A 10,124-nucleotide genomic window follows, 5' to 3' on the forward strand; every position below is an offset into this window, starting at 1 on the left:
TAGTCATAATCTTATTTATGACACGTAGTTATTATTTACCACTGAATTTAGTGCATGGTTATCTGGTTCAGATATAAACATTTCTGACTAGAGTCTGAATTACAATTGTTGCTGATGTATATTACAGTTTTACCAGTAACTATCTTATTTGATACTAGTGTTGCAGGTGTGTTTGTAATAGTAAAACTATTAGCTAAACGCAAGCAATCAAAACAGATTCCTAAATTCTTTGGAAAGGAAAGCAACAAGTAGTAACATCTACTTGAATAGGTAATAGACAATTGGAATAACTAGTAGCTCTAATAAATAGTTAAAGTGAAAAAGACTAGTCACAACTAAACGACGTAGTAGTAACTGAAAAATAAGTAGGCTGTTATTAGTAAACTAACAGATACTATGTTAATACGGCTTGCCATAACACACCCATGCTGGGGTGCGACACCTGTGATGTGTTCTGTATTCTAAATAGATTCTTCTGTATTCTATTGCAAAAATGGATAATGGCATTTGATGATTGCTAAAATACCAAATCTTTATATATTCTGTTAAAGATGATGAGCGTCTGTACAGTTGCGTACTTGCTCCTTATAAATGATGATTGATTGAACCATATTGTGCTGCTTATAATACATCAGCTATTTATGGCATTGATGCACCATCTGCCTGCTCGGTCTCTCGGCACCTTATGGCAACGTTGCGGGGTTTTTTCCCCATTAATTTCTCCAGACGTGTCATTAAAAAAATGAGGTTACCGTGATATCAGACGTGTGAGCAATAAATACAACGTACAATACAATGTATTGGGCGGTCACGGCCACACGGTGTTCACGTGGCTGAGGACCACACAACGCAGCGCTGGCGAAGGCTCGCACGATATATCTAGACGCCGATTTCATCGACAAACTCGCAGCCATGGACCCTGAAGTGGAATCAGCAGAGTAAGTAAAGCGTTATTCACTTCTAATGGAATGGATATGATTCTAACCATTACTACATTTAATGATCTTATGGTTCCAGAAAAAGAAACGGAATACAAATGTTTTATTATGGACGGATACACCTAACGAAGCTTGTGATTTGGAATCATTTTTGCAATAGCACAAACTGGATGATATCGGGAATACAATAAACATTCATCAGTCACTGCGCTAAACTAAAGTTTCGAGTAGAATTTAATAATTAAAACCGCTACCGTTCTCAGCATATTTAGTTAAGGACATTTTTTTCACAACCCCAACAGCTAGTAAAAGTAATGTCGATTAAACCTTGCAGTGAAATACAGATACCGTTTTCGTAAAGTTCAGGTGACATCTCGTATTAACGGCGCCGGTCACTTTTTGCAGCGTGATTCGTCTGATCATGCAATACCTGAAGGAAAATAATCTGCATCGCACTCTGGCGATGCTTCAAGAGGAGACAGCTGTCTCGCTCCACACAGTCGACAGCATCGAAAGCTTCATCAATGATATCAACAACGGGCAATGGGATATAGTGCTGCTAGCAATCCAGTATCTGAAACTTCCTGACAAGCTGCTCATTGACCTGTACGAACAGGTAAAATTTGTCATAAAAGTGTCATAACAATTCAATCGCTTTCATGCATATCTCAAGTGCAGAAATTGTCTTTATGCAGGCTATACTATTCAGGTTGTGTTCATACTGCTTTCCTAATGAACTGAGTGAAGTCTGGGTGTATGTGTAGATTGTGCTGGAGATGGTTGAGTTGGGTGAGCTGGGAGCTGCTCAATGTTTACTAAAGCAAACGGATCCCATGATCATGCTGAAGCACACTCAACCTGAGCGCTACTCACACCTGGAGACCCTTCTCACAAAACCATGTTTTGACTCACAAGAAGTAAGTGTTTAAATCGTATCATTCAGTAATTGGATTAATGGTTTAGGTGAGATTTTTAGACATATAAATGGCTGGGAAATAAATATTGGTGATTTACTCTCTAGTGCTGGGTTGCCACACTTTTTGGTCAGCTGTAGCCTACCCCTCAAATGTAAAATATTTGCTTGAATTACCCTTTGAGATTTTAAGTTATTTCTATAATTTTTCACATGTAATCACATTTCCATGTTAAAATATTATATATTTCTATTAAGTGTTTTTTTTTGTACAAAAGAAACAAGTAAAAAATAATTCAGGAAAATATTATTTTCTTGTGATAAAAAGTTTTGTTACAAAAATGAGTTCATCCTCCTGAAAGTTACAAAATAAAATGAAACTAATTAAAAAAATGAAGATTATAAATATATTACAGTTGTAAAATACAATTATCTTGTAAAATTGACATTGATAATTATAAGTGTTATATATATATATACAGTGCCTTGCGAAAGTATTCAAACCCCTTCATTTTTTTCATGTTTTGTTATGTTGCAGCCTTATGTTAAACTGCTTTAAATTATTTTTTTCCCCTCATCAATCTACACTTCATACACCATAATTGCAAAGCAAAATCTGGACTGGGTTTTCATTAAGGTTATCTCTATATTTTGGTACACTGAGATTTTCTTCTACTCTGACGAGTCCCGCAGTCCCTGCCACTGAAAAACAGGCCCACAACATGAGGCTGCTATTACCACACTTTACTTTTGGGATAGTACTCTGCAGGTGATGAGCAGTGCCTGGTTTCCTTAAAACGTGATGCTTGGAATTGAGGTTCATCAGACCAGACAATCTTGTTTCTCACAGTCTAAGGGTGCTTTAGGTGCTTTTTTTTTTTTTTTTTTTTTGTAAAATGAATCAAACTTTAAAGTATTGCTAATGCAAAACATTTACATTTAGAGACCATATTGACATATTGTGTTCCCTTCCCTTTGTCTTTTTAAAAAAAAGTCTTAAGCTTACCTTCGTGAAACCTGCAGAAAGCCTGTGTATCTTGATGGGAAAGTTAGCAGATGCTGTCAGTGCATGTGTCCGTTCTCTTTTCTTCATCTGTGCATCTTCTGTCAGGAGTTGACGAGTCGATGGTGGTGGTCCTGAAGTTCTCTGGGAACAGGCTGTCTTCCATTATGGATAATGGAGGCTACATGCTTCTGTGAACCTTCAATGCAGCATAACTTTTTTTTGAACTCTTCCCCAGATGTTTGGTTTGATGCAATCCTGTCTCTGAGCTCTACAGGCAGTTCTTTCTTTATTTATTTATAGACCTCAGGGCTTGGTCTTTGCTCTAATATGCATTTTCAGCTGTTTGACCTTTAATTAAAACATGTGTGCCTTTCCAAATCATACTCAACTGAATTTGACACAAGTTAACTTCACTCAAAGTGTGGTAACATTTACAAGCAAAATGAATGCTCCTGAGCTAAATTTCAACTGTCCCAGAATAAATTTGCAAAGATGTTAACAACCTGTTATTTGCTTTGTCATTATGGTGTATGGAGTGTAGAATGTTGTGGGGGAAAAAAAGTAATTTAAAGCAGTTTAACATAAGGCTGCAACATAACAAAACATGAAAAAATTAATACTTTTGCAAGGCACTGTATATATATATATAGAGAGAGAGAGAGAGAGAGAGATTTGTTTTACATTGCAAGTCACAATGCTGATACTTATGTCTTAAATTCTTCATTTTCAAAAATGTAAACCTTAATACTTTTTATTTTAACGGAATGTATCACACTGGAAGCCAGGCACATTCAAGTTACAAAAGGCATCACCCACTCTTAAAAATAAAGTGGAAAAAAATAAGATGGCTATTATTTTTATGTAACAATGATTTACTCTTTTATTTGTCTTGCCACTGGCCTACAGGCATATCCAGTGGGCAGCAGTAAAGAGAAGCGCAGGCTGGCTATCGCTCAAGCTTTTGCAGGAGAAGTCTGTTTGGTGCCACCTTCTCGTCTCATGGCTCTTCTGGGCCAGGTTTGCTAGCTTTTTTGTCTTTTTTGGCCTATCCTTTTGCATTCTATATATCTATTGTATTGCATGCATCACATACCCTTTGTTTTTATAGGGCCGTATATGTGAGGGGGCTTTATACAGGTTACAGGAAACCAAAGCACTAAGGCAGTTTGGCTCATTAGCAATGCTGGTGAGTAAAAAAAGACTCTACTACCGGAGCAGTATTACCTGGCTTTTTCTTTTTCAACTTTACATCCTCTACTCTTTTTCTCTGTTTCCCACACTTTGTCTTTGAAGTCATTGAAGTGGCAGCAGCACCAGGGTCTCTTACCTCCAGGTATGCCTTTTGAACTGTTCCGGGGCAAAGGTGCATTGAAGGACATGGAGGAAGAGCGCTTCCCTACTCAGCTCAGTCGCCTCATAAAGGTGTAAACACAACAGTGCATTATAAATGATTATTCTTACTGTTTGGAAAAGGTGGTGCAATTGTTTTAAAGGGGTCATATGATGCTGCTAAAAAGAACATTATTTTGTGTATTTGGTGTAATGAAATGTGTTTATGCGGTTTAAGGTTAAAAAAACACATTATATTCCACATACTGTATATTATTGTTTCTCCTCTATGCCCCGCCTTTCTGAAACGCGTCGATTTTTACAAAGCTCATCGGTCTGAAAAAGCGAGGTGTGCTCTGATTGGCCAGCTATCCAGTGTGTTGTGATTTGGCCGAATTCCTCAAGCGTGTAACGGAAATGTTCCATCCCTTATCATATTGTGATGCCTGCGGCTACCACATGTGACAATCCCGGGCTGGACTCCGCTTCGTCCACGGTGAAAGCCGATCCGGCGATCGACAGCGCGAAGTTGATGTATTTCCTCAGCGATAGAGTGTGTGCGATTCTCTCCCGATGGACAGTACTTGATTACTGGTTCTGTTGATGGTTTCATTGAAGTCTGGAACTGCACCACTGGTAAAATTCGGAAGGTGAGTATATACTGCCCATCAAATAAACTGTATTTCACATATATTAGGAAAAATGCTTTCTTATATAATAATGATGTAATAATTTATACTATATTTAAGTAATATTAAAATATTATTACAGTTTAAAAGAGCTGTTTTCTATTTCTATATACTTCAAAATGTAATTTATTCCTGTGATGGCAGAGCTGAATTTTCAGCAGCGTCATCCACAGTGTCAAATGATTCTTCAGAAATAATTCGAATATGCTGATTCTAGGATTATTTAATGAATAGAAAGGTTGAACAACATTTATTTGAAATAGAAATCTTTTGAAACATTATAAATGTCTTTTGATGTGTTACTTTTGGTCAGTTCGATGCAGCTTTATTTTTTTTATCTTACCCCAAGCTTTTGAATGTTAGTGTATCGCAGCTTCTTCAAAAATATTAATCAACAAAGACTGTTTTCAACATCTGATGATAATAAGTAAATCTTAAGCATATTATAAGATGATTTCTGAAGGATGATCATGTGAAACTGGAGTAATGGCTGCTGAAAATTCAGCTTTGACATCACAGGAATATATCACATTTTAAAACATTAAAACAGTTATTTTATATTGCATTAAAAATGTTATTTTATATTGCAATAATATTTCACATTACTGTATTTTTGATTAAATAAATGCAGCCTTGGTGAGCACAAGAGACTTATTTCAAAAACATTAAAAAACTTAATTATTAAACACTTTTGACCAATAGTGTATATTCTACCATATATATCTTATCATGTATAGAGGGCCAGTGGAGAGAGCATAGCAGAGGTGAAACGTGAGTGTACTTGGGAAGGTTGAGTATCAGCTGGGCTGTAGCGTTCTGGATGAGCTGCAGATGTTTGATTAAATGTGCCGTGAGGTCAGTCACGAGTGAGTCGCCGCAGTCAAGACAAGAGCATACCAGGTTCTCTACCAGAATCTCAATAGCTTCTCTGTTGAGAAATGTATGTAGACTCTGCAAATGATCTGTATCCTGTCCTGACATTTGTTAGAATGTGGGCTGTTAATGACAGGTCTTTGTCCAATGTGTTACCAAGGTTTTTGGCATTCTGTGTAGATGAAATCATTGAGCTGACAAGGCACTGGCAAGGGTAGTTCTTGGCCAGGGTGAACAGCAGCACACCAGTATTCAATATATTTAGCTTTAGATGATGGGCGTTCATCCAGGGAGAAATGCTTGCCAGACAAATGATTCATGAGGGTACTGTAACTGCTTGTCAGACGATGGGGAGAGAGAATTAAATTGGTTATCATCACCAAAAGAATAACAGAAGCTATGAAAGTTGTTAACTGTACTAAATGATTTGTTGTAAATGAACAATAAAACTCTTTGAATTCTTTCAAAAAAAAAAACTTGACTTTCATTTGCCTTTTGATAAACGACTTCATATAATCATTGTACCATACCCGATTTATGGAGTGTAGCAGAGATGGTTGTCTTTCCAGCAGGTTCTTCCAAGGTTCTCTGACAAATATGCAGTATGTTTACTAAAATGCCTTGAAATATAATTATAAATTGAAAGTAATGTATATATATAAGTAATTATATATTAACAGATTCAGTTTATATTTATCTCTGTATTCTCAAAGCCTGATCTTCTAAACTACACAGCTCAAGAACATCATCTCCTTGATGCATGAAAGAGGCAACGCACATATGCTGTCCTAGGCCTGTTTTGTGGGGGCAAAAAGTAAAATCTCACATTTAGTGTGGCTTAATTTTTCTGTTGGGAGAACCTTGGTTTCTACTAAAACCTCAGGGGTATAGAATATGGGTCACTTCAACACTCTATGACGTCTATTAGGTTGAGTTGAGGCAGTTGGGGCCCAAAATAAATCCTGCCCCATTCTCAGACGTGGACTTCCACTACTACTGGGGAATTTGAGTGTACAGTATGAGACTCAGAATAATATGGGATATAATATGTTGTGGTTGTAGTTCTTCTTTCTGGTAGACATAATAAAGAACCTTACTACCTCTGTCAACCCATCATGTGGGTGTATTTTCTTACGCTATTTAATTTTCCCTAATTAAACAATGTCTGAAAATCTTATTTTTTTTATTATAACATGATGTAATGTCATTGTGTGTGGTTAAATGTGATGTCTGATGGTCTGCCTGTTTGTTTGTTTGTTTCTTGTGTGAGTAGGATCTGAAGTACCAAGCTCAGGATAATTTCATGATGATGGATGAGGCTGTTCTGTGTCTGGCAGTAAGTCACGACTCTGACATGATCGCCTCTGGAGCTCAGGATGGAAAGATACAGGTATGGCCCTTCAATTAACTGATCAGCATTTCCACTTGTAGTCTACTGTGGGTTTCTAATTGTACAGAATCTCTAGTATTAGTCCATTTGAAACTGTATCATTTATATTTTTCAAAATGACAAATCAGAAATTAAAACTGATATTAAGAAAACCATCTATGTTGAGTGAAACGTTATTGGTCATATATACCGGAACGTGTAGAGATTTGAAAGGTAGTAGAACTTAAACCTACACTGTAAAAAATTATTCCTGCCCTCAGCAAATATGGCTCATTAAAATAAACAGATTTTACTTAAAAAATTCAGTTTTGCACATTACTTAATTTAAAGCTACAAATGTTACATAACATACTGAGTTTATGGATTACTTTAATTAATAAAGAAACACAACAAGTAATTTTGAGTGAAGTCAACAATAAAAAAATTTGTCAAATTAACACAATTTTTTAGGACCCAAGCAGATGCCTGCCCTCAGCAAATGTGACTCATTAAAATAAACAGATTCTACTTAAAAAAATTCAGTTTTGCACATTACTTAATTTAAAGCTACAAATGTTACATAACATACTGAGTTTATGATTTACTTTAATTAATAAAGAAAAACAACAAGTAATTTCGAGTAAAGTCAACAATAATAAAAAAAAAGTCAAATTAACACAATTTTTTAGGACCCAAGCGGATACCACGTGACGAACTGGATTAACTTTGAAACACGCAATTTGTTGTGGCCATTTTAGAAAACCAGATCTCAGAAGAGGATTTCTCATCCACGGTTAAGGTAAGTAACTGTTAAGTAGAGCTTTTCTTTATCATATATCCTGAATATACACGTTTCTGATTTTTTTTATTTGGCACTTTACTAGATATCGAATGAGCACTGTTAAACATGTTTGTGCACTCCGGAGTCTTTTGTGAGACCAAAATACACATTGTACAGTTACTTTTATGAGATAAATGTTAAATAATGGTGAGTGGCAGATTGTTTGGTCTGTGCAAAAAAAGGATGGTCCACAGTAGTTATATTTCGCCATCTGACACACCCCAAACACATGGTGCGATATTAGATCGTGAACAAATAAAATTTCTCCACAGATTGCCTTTGATCGTAAATTGTACCAGTGGCAGTTCTGGTGCATTCGTTACAACATACTGCATGACACGACATACATACACATCATATGTTAGCATTGTAGTGGTAGTTGTGGGCGTATATATCGGCAGACAAGCGTTTTATAGCCATTCCAGTTTTAACCTTCAAATGATTATACTCACGTGCTGTCCTGACGGTGTTTCTGCGCACACGCACAGAAAGTCTGTCGCACAGCGCGAATGCTGAACTAAGATCTTCACAGCTAATCACTCTTAAACTGTCGAATACACACAAGGACAGGTTTACATAAACAGTCGTTTACAACCTAAGTGAATGTAAACAGAAAACGGAATGTCTGTAAGTATATTCAATCTGTGTATTGTCATTAATGTTAATCAACACAAAACAGAAAAATATCACTCACTGCTCTTGACTGATTAACTTTATCTTTGATAAGAATTTGTGTATACTGAATTCATACAGTAAAGTATACTGATGTTTACTGAAAATTCTGCTAACTTGTTTTAGCATTTAAATCTTAGATGTTCACTGTCATTACTGTGTCATGCATTTTATTTTATTTTTAATATTAACATGAATTTCTATTTCTGTTTGTACTCAGGATCACAGCTTGATTGTCTTCCTATCAGAGAACACTGACAATCTGATTGCACATTACCAGGTGAGTGAATATGGTCAATTTTGTGTTGTTCGCTTTGAAATTACTTTTATATTAAGTGGGAAGTATCAGAGAACACTGACAATCTGATTGCACATTTCCACATTACCAGGTGAGTGAATATGCTAAATTTTGTGTTGTTCGCTTTGAAATTACTTTTATATTAAGTGGGAAGAGCAAATTTGAAAATATAATTACTAATCTTAAATAAAATAAGTTTTTTTTGTTTGTTTGTTTGAATGATTTAGATTAATGACTGCTTGGATGTCTCCATCAGTGAGCTTTATACATGTTTTAAAGTTGAGCCTGACATATTTTGTTGTCTTTTTGCGTTTTTACCCCCTTAATGAACAAACAACCAAAAAAGCACAATATGCATTTTATTGTTTTGTGTTATAGGACACTGATCGGGAAATAGCCCAAGAAGACCCTACAAGGGGGCTCTCCAGATGGCAGTTCTTTCTTGAAAGGTGTTGAGGTTCTGTCAGGATTGTCCAGTGTTGCAATGCATGTGTTGTGTTACCCTTCTTGGCCTGATGTATTCTGTAAAACTGAGTTACCCCAAGCCACTGAGGTATACATTTGATTTTTTTTTTTTCAGAAAATCCTGCTTGACTTGATTGCAACACTTCTAACCCCTGATTTACACTGCACACGTCTGCAACGCGTCCACCGGAGCTGATCACGGCCACTCTAGTCAATGCTTGCGTTACACAAGCTGTGCCACGGCACGTTTCAGAAGCGACTTTCTGCGCCACTTCGCTAAAGATAGGTGCCTAGTCTATTTTTGACAGATGCTGCATCCAAGCTGCACAGAAAATGCAAAATAAAAGTCACAAAATCCTGTTAATTTCAAAATAAACACCCTGTGCAGACTCCCGATCGTATTTCATATCACTATCCTTGCTAGGAGACCAGAAATGGATGATGAGAGTAGTGGTCGACCGATATATCGCCAAGGCCGATATATCGGCCGATATTTGGCATTTTTCAAATATCGGCATCGGCCGATAAGTTTTTCTGTTTGGCTGATGCGTTCGTAGCCGGACTTTTATTTTGACGGCGCTTAGAACGGCAGCGCCTAAACACACAGTGCTCACATTCTCCCTTTTGTTCGCTGTCGTCGTTAACAGTTCTGTTGCTTTTATATAATAGAAAGGCAAACATTATAATACTTTCTCGTTTGCCGTCAGCATTCAGCAAATACGCAATACGCA

The 10,124-nt window shown here is 36.5% G+C and overlaps 1 pseudogene; it reads left to right on the plus strand.

The window, feature by feature from the left end:
* Positions 1–777: 777 nt before the first annotated feature.
* Positions 778–10,124, plus strand: part of LOC107676130 (WD40 repeat-containing protein SMU1-like) — a 32,545-nt pseudogene continuing 23,198 nt past the window's right edge.

The sequence above is a fragment of the Sinocyclocheilus anshuiensis genome, unplaced genomic scaffold, assembly GCF_001515605.1.
Source record: "Sinocyclocheilus anshuiensis isolate Anshui unplaced genomic scaffold, SAMN03320099.WGS_v1.1 scaffold3437, whole genome shotgun sequence".
NCBI classification, from domain to species: Eukaryota; Metazoa; Chordata; class Actinopteri; order Cypriniformes; family Cyprinidae; genus Sinocyclocheilus; species Sinocyclocheilus anshuiensis.